Source organism: Jaculus jaculus, chromosome 9 (genome assembly GCF_020740685.1).
Source record: "Jaculus jaculus isolate mJacJac1 chromosome 9, mJacJac1.mat.Y.cur, whole genome shotgun sequence".
Lineage (NCBI taxonomy): Eukaryota > Metazoa > Chordata > Mammalia > Rodentia > Dipodidae > Jaculus > Jaculus jaculus.
This window is the reverse complement of record NC_059110.1, coordinates 70967707-70988847: the sequence shown is the minus strand read 5'-3', so window position 1 is coordinate 70988847 and position 21141 is coordinate 70967707. Positions and strand designations below refer to the sequence as shown.

The window sequence follows — 21141 nt, the reverse complement described above, 5'->3', positions numbered from 1 at the left end:
TTATATGACATCCCACTATATAAATGTGCAGGTAATCCTTAGTATATGCTTCTAAATAAAGCTCAGTCTCACTGTAGCAAATTATGAGAATGTCCTTCCTTCTTTCCAAGTCATTTGAAGTTTGACTATGGGCAACTCAGAACTTTGGGGAAGGGACCATTTTCAATGCCTACATGCGGGGCAATGGTGTGTGTGTGTGTACGTGTATGTCCATGTGTGCATGCATGTAGAGGCTAGAAGACAAACCTGGGTGTCATTCTCAGCAATGTTACTTATCATTTTTCCCCCTTTCCCTTTTATTTTAAAGGCACAATTTCACTAGAGCCCAGGCTAATCTGGCACTCAGTCTGTAGCCCCAGGCTGTTCTCCTACTCCTGGTGATCCTCTACCCCAGCCTCCTAAGTATTAGGAGTAAATGTGTGGACCACCATGTCCAGCTCCAACCCTGTTTTAGAGAGTTTCTCTCACTGGCCGGGAGCTCACTAACTAGGCTCAATTAGCTGGTGAGCTCCAGGAGTTCTTCTGTCTCTGCATTCCCAGCACTGGAATTACAAGTACTATACCCAGCACTCTCACATGTGGACTGGGGAGCAAACCTAGGTCCTCATGCTTATAAAACAAGCACTTTTCTGACTGAGCCCAAAGCTGTATTTTTAAATTTCCCCTCCTTACACAGTATAGAAGGAAGAATGTAATAAGTAAAACATACTTATAGCTCTCCACTGTCCTCTTCATATCAAACTGAAAACACAAACAGCATAATGAAGAATGCACCATAGTTTTATTATGTTTCCAATTTCACTTAAATATCCAGTAGGCATTATCCCACCACTTACAGTATCTCCACTGTACTGTTTACATCTTGTCACCAGCATATCTCAGGATCTCTTAGAGTATTATGTGAAGACTATTTGTCATCTTGGAGAAGATGAGACTCCTACTGAGATCTAATTCTCAGCAGGGCACTATTGTCATTTAGACATAAAGGCCTACCGCAACTAAATAGTAAGCAATTCCAGGAGTTACCTGAACTTACTAATTAAGAGTAAGGAATATTATTACTAAAAATCAACATAATGCCTTAGAGAGTGGCCCATTCTGTTGATACTTGTTTTACTTCAGTTTAAAGTATTTAAATAAACATGACACATATGCTTATTAAAAGTAATACTTGGAGCTGGAGAGATAGGTTGGTGGTGAAGGTGCTTGCTTGCAAAGCCTAAGGATCGAGGTTCAAATTCTCATTATCCACATAAGCCAGATGCACAAGATATGTGTCTGGAATTCGTTTGCAGTGGCTGGAGGTCCTGTCACACCCACTGTTGCAGTCAGGCGTCTCTGCTGGTAGAAATCACCCAACCAAGAGCAGCTTGTGGAAAAAAGAGGTTTATTTTGGCTTATTGGCTCAAGGGGGAAGCTCCACGATGGCAGGGGAAAAGGATGGCATAAGCAGAGGGTGGACATCACCCCCTGACCAATATAAAGTGGACAATAGCAACAGGAGAGTGTGCCAAACACTAACAAGGGGGAGCTGGCTATAACACCCATAAGCCCGCCTCCAATAATACACTGCCTCCAGGAGGCGTTAATTCCCAAATCTCCATCAGCTAGGAACCTAGCATTCAGAACACCTAAGTTTATTGGGGAACTTGAATCAAACCACCACATACTGCCCCTGGGCCCTTGATAAATGATAACCATACATAATATAAAATGCAGTACATTCATCCAACTTTAAAAGTCCTCATAAGGGCTGGAGGGATGGCTTAGAAGTTAAGGCGTTTGTCTGCAAAACCAAAGGTCTCAGGTTCAATTCCCCAGGACCTACATTAGCCAGATGCACAAGGGGGCACATGCTCTGGAGTTTGTTTGCAGTGGCTGGAGGCCCTGACATGCCCATTCCCTCCCTTCATTCCTCCCTCCCTCCCTCCCTTTCTCTCTCTTTTTTCCTTTCTGTCAAATGAATAAATAATAAAACAAAATTGAAAAAAAGTCATTTAAAAGTCCCCATAGTTTTTATCAATTCCAATGATGTTCATGCATCCCCATAATCCAAGGTCTTTTTTATTAAAATATTTTATTTTTATTTATTTGACAGAGAAAGAGAGGGAGAGAGACAGAATGGGTGTGCCAGGGCCTCTAGCCACTGCGAACAAACTCCAGATGTGTGTGCCCCCTTGTGCATCTGGCTAATGTGGGTCCTGGGGAATCAAACCTGGGTCCTTTGTCTTTGCAGGCAAATGCCTTAACGGTAACGGCTAAGCCATCCCTCCAGCCCAATCCAAAGTCTTTTAACTGAGCAATAGTACCAAAAAATAACCTCAAAAAACCTGTAATGGCACAGAATAAACATTCACACTGAAAAAGATGGCACTGGGCATAGCAAAGAAATATTCAACTAATGCAAGACTTAAACAGGGCAAACATCAAACTCTGTAGCTCCAAGTCCAATTACTCTAGTCAATGACAAATCTCCAAGTCTGATAATTCTAACCAGCAACAAGTCTCTGGTTTTCCAATTCCGCCCCTCCAGCTAGGCTACTCATAGTCCTGGAAAACTTCATCCAGGGCTGGCAGCTGTCCTCAGCAGCCATTTTGTGGTTCCGGCATCTCCACTGGGTCTCCACTGCAATCTATGGTCCATCCTCATGGCTCCATTGGGTCTCCATGCAGGCAATCCTGCTTCACACTGCCTACGGTTATTTCCAAAACACAAGACCATGTTGCAAACTCAATGACCCTCTCTTTCCTGCATTTCTTAAACTCTATAATGCCAGGTAGAGTGCCAGTTTTCCAATCTAGGGGGGAATAAAGCAGATTTTGAAGAACAGGACATTCCTTGAGCACTCAGGCCCCTTCAAAAGAGTCTAGATTCTTCCTGTTGCTCCAGTTCAGTTCAGGTGGCCCAATCTCAATGACTGCAATCTCTCAAACAACTGCAGGTGAAGGGGCAGCAGTTTAGGCCCAAAGATTTCATTGTTTTTTACTGTGCTATATCCCTCTGCATACACCAATCTGTTTCTATGCACTGCAACCCTGCAGAAGTTCTCAGGACAGGGTCATAACAGCAAGCGTCTCACACAAAAGCACAATCCAAGCAAAGCCCTTTCTCACTCTCACAAGCCAAACCTCACTGTCCATAATTCTTACTGCATTCAGGTCTTTCAACTCTGACCAGAATACTCCATCAATCTGTACTTACAGCACTGTAAAGTGTTTCTTAGGCCAAGGTTTCAAATATGTTCACATTCCTCTTGAAAACCAGCGCCAAAAGGCCAAAGCCACACAGTCAGATGTCTAGCAGCAATCCAACTTCTCAGTACCACTTTATTGTTGCTGTCAGGTTTATATTACTGGTAGAAATCACTGGACCAAGAGCAGCTCGTGGGAAAAAGAGGTTTATTTTGGCTTACAGGCTCGAGGGGAAGCTCTACGATGGCAGGAGAAGATGACAGCATAAGAAGAGGTAGATATCAACCCCTGACCAATATCAGGTGGACAACAGGAACGGGGGGGGGTGGTGCCACACACTGGCACAGGGAAACTGGCTATAATACCCATAATCCTGCCCCAACAATACATTGCCTCCAGGAGGCATTAATTCCCAAATATCCATCAGCTGGGAACCTAGCATTTAGAACACCTAAGTTTATGGGGGAACACCTGAATCAAACCACCACACCCATGGATGGACAGAAGGAAGGAAGGATGGAAAGTACTCAGGGCAGGGTGGGGCATGGATGCATATACCTTTAATCCCAGAATTTAGGAGGCTGATGTAAGTAGACTCCTGTGAATTTGAGGCCAGCCTGTGACTACATAGTGGATTCCAGGTCAGCCTGGGCTAGAGCAAGACCAAACCTTGAAAAAGTAACACCCCCCCCCCCAAAAAAATGCAATACTTGGGGTAGTGAGATGGCTCAATGAGTAAAGCCCCTGTCTCGCAAGCATGAGGACAAGTTTGGATCTCCAGCACTCATGTAAATGTTGGGTGTGGTGGTGTGCTCCTCATGCTTAGGAGAGGCTGAGACAGAAGGATCCCTCAGGCTCACTGGTAAGAGTCCTAAATTCACTAAATGGGTGAGCTCCAGTTTCAGCCATAGATGCTGTTCTTAATAAATAGGTGGACACTGATTGAAGCAAACACCCAATGTACGTGCACACACATATATGTCCTATCCACATGTATAGGAACACACATATACACACACAAAAAATCAATACTCTCATCATCTACTTCCTCATAAAGTGAGCGATACAGAAAAAAAGCCACAAATGCTAATAAAGCACTCTTATCTCTAAACTGTTATAAATTTATAGTAAAATAGTACCAATTAAAACTACCTGGTGAGAATAAAATCTTAGCATCCTGGGGTAAATGTAACAAATAGAATGCTAATAATGTTGCTTTGGTATTTGAAGATTCTACAAAGTAGGCCATAAAAAGCATTTTTTCTTCCAATGCCACCGAGCCATCTTTCCAGCCAACAAGTTGATTTCAAATAGAACAACCTTCCCCACTGATTGTTCTTCATCCACTTTTCTATATCCAGCACAAAGTACAGTTCCTTACTAAATAAGTGTACTCTTACGACCTGAATGTTTGTATCCTCCCTAATTTCCAGGTTAAAGCCTAACCATCTTTTAAGAGGTAGGGCCTCAGGAGATGACAAGGTCTTGGGGGCAGAAGCTTTATAAAATGGAGTTAGTACATACTCTTTTTAAGCACTCAAAAGTATTGGAGAGAAGGTTCAGCAGTTAAAGGTGCTTTCTTGCAAAGCCTAACAGCTTGGGTTCAATTTCCCATGTAAAGCCAGATGCACAAAGTGGTACATGTGTCTGGAGTTTGTTTACATTGACAGGAGGCCCTGGTGCACCCATACTCACTTTCTCTCTCTCTCTAACAAATAAAATTATTTTAAAATAAAAATAAATACATAAAAGACATCTGAAGCTGGCTAGCCTCTTCTGCCATAACAGATGTAGTGAAAAGGCATCATTTATGAGAAAGGTCTATGTAGCCAAGGATGGCCAAGATCCTCTTGCCTTAACCTCTGTAGTACTAGTTACTAACATGAGCCACCTCACTTGGTTATAAATAAATAAATTTTGGTTTATGAGTTTCCCAGTTTATGGTATTACATTATAGCATCCCAAGTGGACCAAGATAATACCCAATACATACATACTACCATGGATATTTATATACTTTGAAAAATATTCCAATGTGCAACAAATGCATTCTTCATGTATTTTCTTTCATTGTCAAGTTATTAAAAAATTATAAAACCAAAGAATTTACCTAAAGCAGGTTAAAAAAACAACAAAGCAATCTAATAGTCGCAAAGCTACTGGAAGTACTTACCACTCTTTAATAGCATCTAGCATCATACAGTTATGATCAGGATTCAATCCATACATGAAAAATGATAAAGCATCATCTATTAAAAAAGAAAAAAAAACCAATGTAGGAAATTATGTTAAAAAGCCACCCCCCCCCCCACCGAAGTACCCTTTAGGGCCAGGCATGTTGCTGTGTGACTTTAATCTCAGCACTCGGGAGGCAGAGGTAGGAGGATTGCTATGAGTTCGAGGTCAGCCTAAGACTACAGAGTGAGTTCCAGGTCACCCTGGGCTAGAGAGAGACCCTATCTCGGGGTCTTGCCATTTGTTTTCCCTCCCTGTCATTATTTCTTTTGTACTGTGCTTTTCTCTTTCCCCTTCCTACATTCTCATTTACTGTTCTGAGTCCCCTATCAGCTTGAAACTTTCGCAGCCACTAACAAGGAAAATGACACTGTGATATAGCACATAGCTTGTTGTAGTGCTTTTTATAATGAATCAGTGTTATTTTTATACCAATATTTTAAATACCTATAACTGTAAACAGTTGTAACACATGCTATGCACTGTGCTAAGTACTTCATACACAGTACCTCATTAACCATCCTATACTGATAGAACTTTTATCAGAAGACAACAGACTAAAGAGGTTTATAATACTAGCAAGCTGGTTTTCAGGTCCAAGGCTGATGCTGAAGTCTGAATTCTAAACCACTAGACAATCTAAATCCAGTTCTTACATTTAGTTTTTTTAAAAACTATTTCAATTTGTTTGAAACATAGAGAAAGAGGCAGGAAGGGAGAGAGCATTAGTATGGGCATGCCATGGCCTCCTGTCACTGTAAACAAACTCTAAGATGCACGCGCCAGTTTGTGCATCTGGTTTTACGTGGGTACTGGAGAATCAAACTTGGGCTATCTGGGTTTGTAGGCAAGCACCTTTAGCTAGTGAGCCACCTCTCCAGCCTTAAGTTTGTTTCTTTTTATTTATTTTTTTCTCTTTTCTTTTCTTTCTTTCTTTCTTTTTGAGAGAGAGAGAGAGACAGAAAGAGGGTTAAAGAGGCGGGGGGGGGGGAAGGGGGAAGAGAGAGAGAATGGGCGCACCAGGGCCTTTCAGCCACAGTGAGTAAACTCCAGATGCGTGTGCCCACTTGTGTGCATGTGCAACACTGCATGCTTGCGTCACTTTTGCATCTCGCTATACATGGGACCTGGAGATTTGAACAAGCTTTCTTAGGCTTTTCAGGCAAGCACCTTAACCGCTAAGCCATCTCTTTATCCCCTCTTAAGTTTCTTTATAAAGCCATTTAAGCCTGAACTTGTATTAAACACATCATAGAAACATTAAAGAGCTACAGTTAGTTTATACGTTAGTGCCTTATTATAATTAGCTTTATGTTCTTGTAAAGCTAGAAATTTTTAACTTACATCTTGATATCTGTGTAATATATACTACTTTATAATATGCATGTTAGAAACAAGTCTAGGATTTCAGAATGACCACACATTCTGAAGTATACTGGTAAGGCAATGTTTACTTCTGCAGAAGGGTGCAGCCACAAAATCTTATGGTAATCAAGTCTGCTGGGGTTTTTATTCCCTAACACAAGATTCTATGCCTTACTCTTAAGTGACTGGCTAAAATATGAAAATGGTGCAGGTTACTAGGGGCATGCAAAGAAAGGGAAGATTTGAAGACCTCGTACTATGTGCAAATATAAAAGCTTTGCTTTTAAGGACTGTTTTGATCTCAAGAATGGCTGACTAAGGAAGTGGGGCTTCCCACATAACAGCATTCTTTGAGAACTGCATTTCTCTCTCTTTTCTGATTCTTTTGGTCTCAAGATTTATTTATCCCTTTAAGCTTCAAGGACTACTGACTCAGGAGAGGCTTCCCATAATCTTCTCTCTTTTCAGAGCTGTTTATTCTTAGTCTTTAGAAGAGGGGTCATTTACATATTCCTCATATATGGAAAAAAGTATAGGATATGAATTCATGTATTAAAATGTAACACATTCTTCAAGTAAAGTAATTTCTATTAGTAAATTAATGATCTTTTGGCCTTCAAAGATCTAAAGTTTTGCCACGAAGGTGACAGGTTCTCCTAATCTGTGTATTTGTACCACACACACATACACACAAAGCTGTGTGGGTGAAATAAATATGGAACTGTCCATCCTATATCCCTATGATGCTGTCCAATATGGTGAGGGCAAGATTCACCAACACATCTACACTGTGGATAACTCTTACCAGAAAGCAGTTTTCAAACTGTATGTTTCGTGTGCATGAGAACCCTTCACTGATGGTCAAGGAAGCTGTAAAACTGCAATGAATGCTATTGACTACATGTGCTGTCATAGTTATGTTCATTTTAAATTTATTACACAAAGAATCTGAAGAAAACTTGTAAATTAACACACCTGTATATAAAAAAAGTATGCATGAGGATAAGAAAGATTACATGTATCTTTTTAAAAAATATACTTTATTTATTTGAGAGTGAGAGGGAGAGAGGGAGAGACAGACAGACAGAGTGAGAGAGAGGGAGGGAGGGAGAGAGAATGGGTGCGCCAGGGCCTCCTGCCACTGCAAATGAACTCCAGACACAGGCACCCCCTTGTGCATCTGGCTAATGTGGGTCCTGGGGAATAGAACCTGGATCTGTTGGCTTTACAGGCAAACGCCTTAAGTGCTAAGCCAACCCTTAAGCCCCGACAAATATCTTTTAATTGATCATGAAAGTTGTTCAACAGGGCTGGAGAGATGACTCAGCAGTTGAACTCAGCAGATGAACAGCCTGAAAGCTGTTCAACAAAAGATGTCAAAAAAAAAAAAAAAAAACCCAAAAACACAAGTAACAGAGACTTTCCAGAATAGCAGCTCCGTGGCAAACAAAATTCCTGGATGGGAAAATCTATGGGGACACTATAATTACAGAGTAAGACCAACCACAAATTTTAACAAAGAATGTACTGGTTTGGAAATCTGTCCACAAATTTGTGGCAAATTATTTCATTAAAAAAAGAAAAACAGGAGATGGGTGTGGTAGCGCATGCCTTTAATCCCAGCACTTGGGAGGCAGAGGTAGGAGGATCACTGTGAGTTCAAGGCTACCCTGAGACTACATAGTGAATTCCAGCCTGAGCTGGAGCGAGACCCTACCTCGACAAAACAAACAAAAAAAAAAAAAAAAAAAAAAAAGAAAAGAAAAGGAAAGGAAAGGAAAAAAAAAAAAGAATAAAAACAGAGGCTGGAGGGATGGGTTTAGCAATTACGACACTTGCCTGCAAAGCCATAGGACCCAGGTTCAATTCCCCAGCACCCATGTTAGACACATGCACAAGGGGGCACATGTGTCTGGAGATCGTTGTCAGTGGCTGAAGGCCCTGGCGCGCCCATTCTCTCTCCCTCTCTCCCTCGGTCAAATAAATAAATAAAAATAAAATTTTTTTTATAATATTTTTTTTGTTCATTTTTTATTTATTTATTTGAGAGCAACAGACACAGAGAGAAAGACAGATAGAGGGAGAGGGAGAGAATGGGCGCGCCAGGGCTTCCAGCCTCTGCAAACGAACTCCAGATGCGTGCGCCCCCTTGTGCATCTGGCTAATGTGGGACCTAGGGAACCGAGCCTCGAACCGGGGTCCATAGGCTTCATAGGTGAGCGCTTAACCGCTAAGCCATCTCTCCAGCCCTGTTGTTCTTTCTTTTTTTAAAAAAAATTTGGGGCTGGAGAGATGGCTTAGCAGTTAAGGCACTTTCCTGTGAAGCCTAACAACTCATGTTCAACCCACCAGGTCCCATGTAAGCTAGATGCACAAGGTGATGCCAGCACACAAGATTGCACATGCGCACAAGGTGGTGACCATGTCTGGAGTTCAACTGCAGTGGCTGGAGGCCCTGGTACACCAATTCTTTCTCTTTCTTTCATATTAAGACAAAACAAAACAAAACAAACAAACCAACAAAAAAAATGTTTGCTGAGTGTGGTGATACACATCTTTAATCCCAGCACTCTAGAGGCTGATGCAAGAGGACTGAGAGTTTGAGATCAGCCTGGATAACATAGTTAGACACTACCTCAAAAACAAAATCGCCGGGCATGGTGGCGCACGCCTTTAATCCCAGCCCTCGGGAGGCAGAGATAGGAGGATCTCCGAGAGTTCGAGGCTACCCTGAGACTACATAGTGAATTCCAGGTCAGCCTGAGCCAGAGTGAGACCCTACCTCGGAAAAAAAAAAAAAAAAAAATCCACCATAAAACACATGACCTAAAACTGTCATTGTTTTGTTCTACTAGAAACTATTTTCTATGTATTTCTATTAATTTAATTTTCCCATGAATGTATATGTTCTTATAGGTATAGGTTGACTGACACATTTCAAATTTTCCTTATTAAAGCTGCTCATTTAACAATAAAAATGGCTTTGGAAGAAATACTTTCATTTACTTTAAGCCTCTATTTCAGGAGGTACTAAGGGTGTGTTTAACAACATTTTTTAAGTAACAAAATATTGAGATTACAAAAAGTGTTTAGCTGTGAGAAAAAAAAATCCAAAAGAAATACCAACTTCTCATTATTTAGAAAATTGCACAAGAGGTAATAGAAAAAAAATCACCTTAACATAAATAAGCAAAGGATGTTTGAGCATAAAATAATACTGACAAAACTAAGTAAGCTTGAGATGAAAGATTCAGAGAATTACAGAAATGAAGTACCCAGCATGCCAAGTGTAAGGAGAATTAATTCAACTATTTAATTTGCTTAGTTCTGAGTCAGTTTTTAAAGAAGTCTTTGGGCTGGATAGAGGGGTCAGTGGCTAAAGCACTTGTCTGCAAAGCCTAATGATCAGGGTTCCTTTCCCCTGTACTCACATAAAGCCAGATGCATGAGGTGGTACATGCACTGTTTGCAGTGGCTGGAGGCCCTGGTGTGCCCATTTTTTTCCTTTCTCAAATAAATAAAAATACATAAAAAAGTCTTGTGTTGATCAAAGAGACTATTAACAGATACCTCTGAATAGACAAAGGCACATTGTTAAAGAAAAATGCTGTCTGGAAGACATGTAACTGTTCCTTATGGCCCCTGGTCATACAAGCACTTTCATAAAATCACACTGTGTTAGGTTTAGACACTGAAAGGCATCTGTCCCCAAGGTTACAGCTTCAGTACCCCATAGAAAGTTGCAGAGAAAGTAAATCTTTTACCCAGACCTACTGAGCTTACAGGATGAGCACAGCAATCTGTGGCCTGACAAGTTCTTCAGGTGATTGTGGTCTAAGTCCAGACCCACTGGATCTAGGTAATTTTGAAGAAAGCACCAAATCAGGTAAATAACAACCTTGTTCCAGGCACTCTACTATAGAAAAGATTGCCAGGTAGAGAAGAAATGTGAAAGACAATGCTTATCTTAAGCACCACATGCTATTGGTTCTTAACAACACAGGTTACCATGCCTGGTATACACACAAGCAGTGGCAACCACATGGTAAGACCCTCTATACTGAAGAACAGAACAGCCTAGTGTGTGCACATGCATGTACACACACACACACACACACACACACACAGAGAGAGAGAGAGAGAGAGAGAGAGAGATATCGTCTCTGGTCAGTTGTGTGATTTTGTGGTGACTAAAAAGTTTTACTTTTATTTTAATGTTATATACTGTATAGATGGAATTCTCTTAAAAAAATTGGGGCAGGCTCTCCTCCAGGTCCAAGGACCTAATTATACACAGTCAAATGAGAGTAAAGGTAAAAATAATTTACATGCTTAAAAGACTATCCCAAGAGCTTAGGCTATGAGAAGAGTACTTCCAGTCCAGCTGCTTTTCGTCAGAGGAATAATTAAAGTTAAGGGGCCTCTAAGGATTAAGACTCTTGTGGTTTCTTTCCCTTTGGAGACTATAAGTTGTGGTAAAAATAGATCAAGTTCCACAAAGGTAGAAGTCAGTCATCCTGGCTACAGAGGAAGGTGGGAAAATAGCTTAATTCTTCACTAGGTCCTCCTTCTGCTGTCTCAGATGTACAAATTCTATCTGGCTGGCTGGAGGCAGAACCACTAGCCATGGAGTAAGCTAGCAAGGACAACTTACAGTTTAGCCACAGCAAGGGTGATTACCTGGACCAACTGCTCTTTTACTGATGAGTATTAAAAAATTTCTGAGCTCTAATGTTAATTATAACAAATGCTTTTCTCTAAGTTATTGGGTTAATTTAAGAACAAACTGAAAAGCAAGAAACAATGTAAAGAATAGTTGCTATTTTACTAACCTAAAGGCACTTGCCTCCTTCCCTACACAGACAAACACAGACATGGTAACTTGACTGAGATGCAGAAATTAGATGTGTGGAGTACAAAATGTGAGTTTATTGTACTACCAGACTGTGAAAGATGAGAAACAGGATCGGCCAATCAACACAGTCCCAAACTGACTGCATTCTTTCTGCTTGGCAGATGAAAATGATCTGCAAAAAGGAATTGGGAATTATTGTAAAAGCACAGGGATAAGATTAGTGGCTAATTCATCATGGCTGGGAGACTTTTTAGAAGACATTGGGGAATGACAGAGAAATAATCAGATGATTAAAGGTAATGATGCAATCTTCAAGGGAATTAATGTAAAACTCCCTGAATAAAAGAATAAGTAATAAGACCACTTTATTTAATCCTTGTAGAAAATATATCAGTTACTTTCCCCCAACAACAAAATAATCTCTGAAATATGTCATATCTAAGAATGCAAACAATTCATTTTGATCAATGTACAAAAAATACCTATACCAGTGATAAATCTCTAACTAGGTCTAACTAGTTATGTCTAACTTGAAGCAACTTTTCTTCTTCCACTGGCTTGTTTTCTGGCAAAAAAAAAAAAAAAAAAAAGTATTTTTGAGAAATGTCCTTTAATGTCAGTGAAATGTTTGGCTTTGCCTGCAAGTACTTGCCTGTGAAGCCTAAGGGATCAGGTTCAATGCCCCAGTACCCACATAAGCCAGATGCACAAGGTGGCACATGCATCTGGAGTTCATTTGCAGTGGCAAGAGGCCCTGGTGTGCCCATTTTCTTTCTCTCTCTCTCTGTTAAATAAATATTTTTAACAGAATGAATTTTGATGTCATTTGCTTATTTCTAACATTACATACATCTTGAGATTGGACCTGACTTTAATAACAGACTTCTCAAAAAGTCTTCAGGTGAGGCATAGAGGAACATGCCTGGAATTCTGGCACTATGGAGACTAATGTGAGACGTTCTTCAGTTCCAGAACAGCTTGGGTTACATACTAAGACCCTATCTCAACCGAAAAAGAAAAAGCAATAAAACCTTCAGAAACAATTTAATCATGGAACATCCAAAGACTGACATATATCTGGCAGGGCTAACACCAAGTGGACCATCTAGAGAATTGAAAAAGTCTGTAGAAAAGCAACGGGAATATCTGTCATAGAATCCTTGGCAAAGAAATTAATCAGAATCATTTTTCTTTACTCTTGTGATGGCATTCTTTTGTTAGGTCTTTTTGGATTTTCACATTTAAAAGTAAAGGTGACCAGAACAGCAAAGTTTTCATCAGGGTCTTGTGGTCTGTGCCTATTGGGAGACTGAGGTAGAAGGATCACCCCCAGTTTGAAACCAGCCTTAGCTACAAAGTGAGACTGTCTCAAAAACAAAAACAAACCAGAATATTGTTCTGATTCAGCACTTTTGTAGCAAGCAGATTCTTTTCTGTTTAAAAAACAAATATTACTTGACTTTTTTTTTTTAAATAGGGTGCCTCAAATTTACGATGTACCTAAAACTATTCATGAACTCCTAAGCTTCCTGTCTCAGTCTCCCAGGTGCTGAGGTTATAGGTGTGCACCACTGTGCCTGGAGATTTGGCCTTTTTTTTCTTTGTGGTCTTTTGAGGTAGGGTCTCACTGTAGCCCAGGCTGACCTGGAATTCACTATGTAGTCTCAGGTTGGTCTTGAACTCACAGCACTCCTCCTACCTCTGCCTCTCGAATCTGGGATTAATTAAAGGCATGCATCACCACACCTGACTTGAAATTTGGCTTTTCTTGACATCAGTACAGGTAATATTTTGGGTGGCACTTAGGTGAGGCTAAACTATCTGGTTCCAAATCCTAACTTGTGCTAACTGTACAATTTTAGACCAGTTCACTATGTTTCATTTTCTTCATATGAAAGGAGAAAGGGAACACTGTGGATTCTGAGTAAGTTAATTCAAGCATTCACACTCTAGATATGCTATGACTGAAGAACACTGGGTATGAACAGTAACTGACTTCCAGTGAAGTGCTGAGTGCTTTCTAATTTTACAGTGTGATACACATAGCCTAACATCCCTCCATCTCTTCAAATACTTTAAGTATTTTTTTCCGTATGCACGTGTGGTATGTGCATGTGCCTACAACATATGGAGGCCAGAAGTCTATACCAGTGTCTTCCTCACTTACTTTCCACCTTATCCTTTGGAGATGGTCTCACATTGAATCTAGAACTCACCAATTTGCCTGGACAAACTAGCCAGTAGGCTCTAGGGATCTTCCTGCCATTACTACCCTACATGATTATACTACCACAAAGTGTGTTGTTAATTTTATGAAAGCTTTGTCCAGCCTTGTTGTGCTCTATTCATGGAACAAAACCAAAATTACAGTAATGCTTTTTTACTGAGGAACTATTTACTCATATCTCTCCTTTATAAGTTTTTGCTCATTGTTCTTGCTAAAATCTTGCCCCCTTCTCCAGGTAGGGTCTCACTCTAGCCCAGGCTGACCTGCAACTCACTCTGTAGTCCCAGGCTGGCCTTAAACTCACAGCATTCCTCCTACCTTTGCCTCCCATGTGCTGGAAATTAAAGGTATGTGCCACCATACCCAGCTCTTGCTAAGGTTTTACATTGAAATATTTTTTGAATTTGAAATGTCTCTTTCATTGAGGCTTTTCTTGTCAGCCAGAGGGGGAGAGCACTAACCTATTTAAAAAAAAAAAAAAGGAAGGGCAGGTCAGCCTGGACTAGAGTGAAACCCTACCTCAAAAAATAAAAAATAAAAAAGGAGAGGGTGTGGACTAATGGAAGCAGTGAACGGCTGGCAGTCAAAAACGGAGACCGAGGTATGAATCCTAGCCCTCATACTGTCTAGCCATGTGTTTCTCTAAAAATAACTTTAAATTTTATTATAACTAAATTAGTTTTAGTTTGTAGAGAGGGAATTTCACAACTTTTAGAGAATTTGGATGAAACCATCAATTTTCTGCCCAACAAAACATCCATACACTTTTAAAATTGGAGACCTTTAAAGTGTTGGGGCTCAGAATACAATACCCTAAAATATGTCACTCTGATATGCTTTGAACATATGGAGATTGGAAAGTAAAGAAAAAAGAAATAAAGTGCTTCTTCGACCTCCCACCTTCCCTTTTCCCATTCCCTTCTTCCAGGAAGCAGGTATAGAGGCCAGTTCCTCTTCCTAAAGGTGGACCACAGAAACTGGAACTCCTTCCTCCTCAAAGCAAGCTCTAATATCTGAAATGGTCACGTTCCCTTTGCAAACCCTTATCTCAAAGTGATCTTGAATCTTACCTTGTAGGATTGCTACACAAAATTGAACAAGAACCTCAACAGACTGGATTTCCATCCCTCAATTAAATTACAGTTATCTATCATTTATTGAACCGACATAGAAAACATTTCCCTGGATCTCTGTAATGTGAAACTCTGATTAAATAAGTGCACTGTACTTTTTTTCATATCAATCTCTTTTATTATAGGATTATTAGAGAACCATGACCTGTAGAATCTGAGAGGAAAAGTACCAGACCTTTCCACCCCTTTAATAACCCATTAATAAGTCAATGAAGCTCATTTATATCAATTTAAGGACCTTTCGGATTTGCAGAAGATAGTGGTTCCTGCTGATTTACTCGTATTTGTTCACTCACATGACAGTCTTGCTGCTCACTCTATGAAAGCACCAGTGCCAATGTACTAACAAGCTTGTAAGTGTTTTAGCTTCATCAGCAAAAGGAAAGCATCATGTAACTAACAGTGAGTGAACGAGTGTGAAGAGTATTCGGTTTGTATCCTGACAAGTTACTCTTCATTACATCACTGTCCCTAAAATCTAAATGCTGAGTTACAATAAGTTAAACTTCTCTGAAGAACTAATCGAAAAAAGTCACAATTTTTGTAAATGTAGGCCTAATAAGCACTAAATAAAATGAAAACTTGTTCAGATAAGGCTTTATGTACATGTGCTCATAATTATATTGGTGAAAGCAGTAGCCATATCTTCACTAAAGCCTCAGCTGGTGTACTTAAACACAGACCCCTTAGGACCTGTAAGCATAAATGTCAGGGCAGTAATTACAAAGGCTTTGCATTATGTACATTATACATTCTTTAGATATAGAATTGCCACCAGATGACACACCAGTTGCCTATCTTAACAGGCAGCACTGCTCATTAAAGCAATCATCAAATTACTCATGTATATAAAATTTTTTGAACTTTGCCTAATTATGCAGCTTTTCCTTGTGAACAAAGCTATCTCTATAACCTTAATTTCTGACAAACTAACCATTCTTGTAGACTAACTTTACAAAACAGAGTACTACAAAGCAAAACCAAATCCCCTTTAGAAAGCATAAATACATCAAAGGAACATTAAATATTGGTGTTCTGAAAATACCTGTTGAACAACAAAAAGTCCATTTTTGACTTTAAAAAAAGTAGACTTTCACCTTTGATAGAGTGTTTTATAGACTTAGAGCAAAACTTATCTCAAATGCCCACCTTTAGGGACTGGATAATTGATCCTGTCATACCCAACAAGGAAACATGTGACCACTTCAAAAATCTAAATCATCCTTTATGAAGACAGAGAAATTCCAAAGTAAACGAGAAAGGAAATCAGAACACTGCAAAAAGCATACTAGATTAGCACATTTACAAAAAAACTGAAATTACTAATTTTCTAAAATTATAATCTTCAGGTCTTGTGAAAATGGTTACTCTAATTAAAAATTTGTACACCAGGTGTCAACCTTTAGTATAATAAAACACAATTTACAGCCGGGCATGGTGGCACACGCCTTTAATCCCAGCACTCGGGAGGCAGAGGTAGGAGGATCACCATGAGTTTGAGGCCACCCCGAGACTACATAGTGAATTCCAGGTCGGCCTGAGCTAGAGTGAAACCCTATCTCTCTCTCTCTCTCTCTCTCTCTCTTTCTCCCCCCCCCCATACACACACATACAAAACAAGAAAATATAACTTATAGTTGAAAAGTGCCCAAGTAGACTAGTTAGTTTGCCAAGAAAAAACTGACTCTCAGGTCTCTTGAAGTTGAGTAAAGTACTATATATGACCAGTTGTGTAAAGCATTTTAATATATTAAGTTATAACAATAAAACATGGCAAGAAACATAAAACTCATGAGCTGCCATGGTAAAAATTTCAAAAAGTATAAATAAATGCTATAAATGCAGTTCTACTAATTTTTAAATAATTTTGAGCACAGTGAGTGTATACAGTTATTCAAGAGGCTTGGGCACGCCCCCCCAGTAAAATTTAATATCTCCATGATCAAGTACAGCTCAGACTGCTAAACTGTATGGGCAATAAAAAATTTTTTAGTCAAACAAGTTTATGAGTGGGCAAGGCCAGAGCACTGAAATTCTCTCTTAACCCTAATTTCACTAACCCTCAACTGTCTAAATGTTCTCTCCAAGTAGCAATAATATATTTTTATGAAACCTAAAAACCTTTAATAAACAATTTCGTAAATGCTAATTCAAGGACACATTTCTTAAAGCTTGCAACACCTTTGTTCTCTGTATACACGTACCGATACCAAAAAAGACATTCAAGACTATAAATAGACAATTAATTGTTCTGTGTCAGGCCAACTCTATCCTAGGAGGCAGTCCCATATTTGTAGGCTTCCCTTCTCCCCCAAAAGCGTACAATGCCCTGTGGTTTGGGGGTATTTCACATCGTACTTGATGCCCACACCTGAACAATCTGAGGGGGTCCTGCGGTATCTTAAATTGTTTTTTCATTTAGGGACAGCGCTTTTCTCTAGCCCAGGCTGCCTTTGAACTCAAGGCTATCCTCCTACCTCAGCCTCTGAGTGCTGGTTTACGGGCATGGGCCACCCTGCGGTACCTCGCCAGCGCGGAGGCTGTCAGGACCGTCTTCTTTTCCACTTCGGTCACGCGGCCAGGAAGCATACACGCTCCGGCCCCAGGAGCGGCCGCGCCGGCAGCAGCGCACTTCCAGGGCAGAGCCCGGCACCGCGAGGAAGAGCCTTTGCTCGGAGGCTGTGGGGAGGCTCGAATTCAAGTGCCCGACGGGCGGCCGGCACTCTGCACCCGCCGCACCCCGGGGCCCCAGAGCTGAAGACCAGAGCCGCAAGGAGCCCCGCGGCCCGGCCGCCGCCCCCTACCTGAGCCCGCGCCGGTCCGCGTCCACGGGCCGCAGCCAGCGCCCATCTCCCGGCTCGGCTGGGCTCGGAGCCGCTGTCACCGCGGCGCCCCGCGCCTCGCCCGCCCGCGCCCCGCCCAGGCTCCCCGGGGGCCGCGTGCCTTCCGACGGCGGCGGCGGCCCGGGCCTCCCACGGCCCCTGGGGCTCTGCCCCGCCCCGCCGGCTGACGGCGCCCCGTCCGCGACTCGCCCGCAGCCCCGCTCTCCGCAGCCGCCGCCCGGGGAGAAAAGGGCCCGGCCCACGCCGAGAAAACCCAGCTCCGGAAGAGAGCGCACAGCGGGCGTGGTGGCCGCGTGCAGTGCATCTAATCCCAGCCCTCGGCAGGACCGCTGTGGGTTCGAGGCCAGCCTGAGAATACAGAGTGACTTCCAGGTCAGCCGAGGCGACAGTGCGACCCTACCTCGAAAAACCAAAATAAATAAATAAATATCAAATAAATCTTCCCTCTCCAGCCCGAAATCTTGCTGCCTTCAAAGCCTCACCCATTGCACGGTCTCAGACTAACCTCGTGCCGTCCTCTTTATCCCCTTGGCGCCTCCAAAAGTGCCTCGGGACGCCGCGGGCTTCTCTGGAAGGTTCAAGAACCGGGCTTCGGGCTGTGCACGCGCTCAGGCCACGTGCACACGAGGAGGCGGCGGCGCGGGCGAGCGGCTGCGCCTGCGTGTGGGCGGAGCCCCGGCGTCGCGCGGGGCGGCCGCGAGGGCGCCGTGGTCCTTCCCGCCGGGGCGCCGGGGCGAGCCCTCTTCAGCGCGCCTTCCGTGCACACCGCAGGCCTTCCGGGAACGTGCGCAGTGACCGTGCTGCCTCCCACTGGCTTCCAACCTGCAGAGAAGAGGGTGTAGCTCAACTACGGCGCCAGGCCTCCTGGGTGGTTTCTTAGGTGTGTGGTGTGCTGTGGGCGCGGGTGTCTATGAACTTGCGGCCTGCTCTCCGAGGCCGGAGGTCTTCCTTCGGGTTGTCCTCTCTGGGTGACCTTGAGCTCACATTTCTCTAGCTTTCAGTCAGACCAGCTTGGCCACTGAGCCCCAGGGATTCGTTCTATCTGCCTCACCAGCACTGGGATTAGCACCACCATCCCCTGTATTAAATGGATTCTGGAGCTCCAAATTCAGGTCCTAATGGTTACCTAGAAAGCACTTTTCTCACTGAACCATCGTCTTCCCACGTGCGACTCCTTGGTTTTCACAAAGGGGCTTTCCACTTAGTTTTTATTATTTATTATTATTTTGAGGTAGAGTCTCAATTTAGCCCAGGCTGACCTGGAATTCACTGTGTAGTTTCAGGGTGCCCTCAAACTCAAGGCAATCCTCCTACCTCTGCCTCCCAAGTGCTTGAAGGCGTGTGCCATCATGCCCAGCTTTCCACTGAGTTTTGTAAGTTTAATTATTTAATTTCTTTTAAAAGTTATTTATTCTATAGAAGAGAGAATCAAAATGAGATGAGTATGTTACTTTGTGTAACTGGATTTACATGGGTACTGAAGAATCGAACCCTGGGCCATCAGGCTTTGCAAGCAAATACCTTTAACTGTTGAGGCTCTCCCCATTCCTTAATAATTTAATTTCAAAGGGCTTAGAGTTTGGGAAGATTTCCCTCCCTCCCTCCCTCTGTCCCTTCCTTCCTTCCTTCCTTCCCTTCCTTCTTTCTGGTTTATCAAGATAGGGTCTCACTCTAGCCCAGGCTGACCTGGAATTCACTGTGTAGTCTCAGGGTGGTCTTGAACTCATAGCAATCCTCCTACCTCTGCCTCAGGAGTGCTGGGATTAAAGGCATGCGCCACCATGCCCAGTTTTGGGAACGTTTTCTATATTATACAACAAATATCCTTATGTAAGGCTTCAGTTTGTAGCTAGCAAACACAGGGGTATGAACCACAATATTTTTAAAAGACTCCTTGCATTCAGAAAATCAATTCTACTTTTTGTTTCAGCCATTTTTGAGGTCTATGTAGATCCAGGTCGCCCAATTCAGCCCCTCAGATTTAACTAATAATTGCAGGCTCAAGAGTCACTGCACCCTTCACTGTTTATGTGGGGAAATGTTGGGCTAGGGACCTCAAAAGCACTATGACATTTTTCAACAATTATGAATTATAAAGCAAAAATATATTGCAGCACTCAAATATAGTAACTATGTATGAGGTAGTGTTTTAAAAATTCAGTTCAGGGCTGGAGAGATGGCTTAGCGGTTAAGCGCTTGCCTGTGAAGCCTAAGGACCCCGGTTCGAGGCTCAGTTCCCCAGGTCCCACGTTAGCCAGATGCACAAGGGGGCCCACGCGTCTGGAGTTCGTTTGCAGAGGCTGGAAGCCCTGGCGCGCCCATTCTCTCTCTCTCCCTCTATCTGTCTTTCTCTCTGTGTCTGTCGCTCTCAAATAAATAAATAAATTAATTAAATTTAAAAAAAATTCAGTTCAGGTTTAGAGAACAGGTGGCCAGATGCAATTTATTTTTATTTTCCTCAACTGTACTAGGATCACTTGCACTTTTTCTCATTTCTTAAAGTAAACAGAATCCAGGGCTGGAGGGATGGCTTGTCAGTTAAGGCGCTAGCCTGCAAATCCAAAGGACCTAGGTTCGATTCCCCAGGACCCACATAAGCCAGATGCACATGCATCTGGAGTTTGTTTGCAGTGGCTGGAGGTTCTGGTGTGTCTATTCTCTCTCTCTCAAATAAATGTATAAAGAATTAAAAAAAAATAAACAGAATCCAGTTGGCTTGCCAGGAATTGTTTAGCATTAGGGTTACAAAGCTTGCTATTGGCTGTTGAATGTTTGTTTGTCCAAAGGAGTTTGACAAAATAGAAACTGCTTGGTCCCTGTTCTACTTACAAGGTCCTAAAGATTGAGGCTATGTCAAGTTCAGAATGGAGCGCTGACCATGTATGACCTCTTGTGGAGACACATTGAAGGTCAAGTTGGACTCAGAGAAAGACCCTTATCTGTCCTGCTGCAAGGAGGTTTAGAGGAGTCCTTCAGTAGGGGAGGTAACAGGTAGGTAGAACAGGATGTTTTTAAATGGAAGGACTGGGGAGAGTAGGGCTGCTTGGTCTAGGAGACTGTGTGAAGGATGGAGTGGAGGTGGCCCACACTGCTTGGCTTCCCCAATTGTCTTTTCTCCAGCATCTTGCCAGATCCCTCAATGTACTGATTTTCCTTCTGTGTTAACTATACCAATACGATTTCTTTAAGCAATTGAGTGCACTTTTCTTAATTTCAATTCAATTACGATTTTAAGTCTAAAAATTTATGGACATTAAAACTACTTTTGTGTATTTTTAATCATTTAATGTA

At 42.1% G+C, this 21141-nt stretch overlaps 1 protein-coding gene across 1 annotated transcript in view; it reads right to left on the bottom strand.

The window, feature by feature from the left end:
- Positions 1–17824, bottom strand: part of Tex15 (testis expressed 15, meiosis and synapsis associated) — a 99380-nt gene extending 81556 nt beyond the window's left edge. Inside the window, exons 1-2 of the mRNA XM_045159388.1 lie at positions 17812–17824; positions 5366–5441 (exon numbers count right to left, since the gene is read on the bottom strand). The gene's annotated coding sequence lies outside the window, so the exon portion shown is untranslated. The remainder of the gene's footprint in view (positions 1–5365; positions 5442–17811) is intronic.
- Between the last annotated feature and the right edge of the window lie 3317 nt (positions 17825–21141).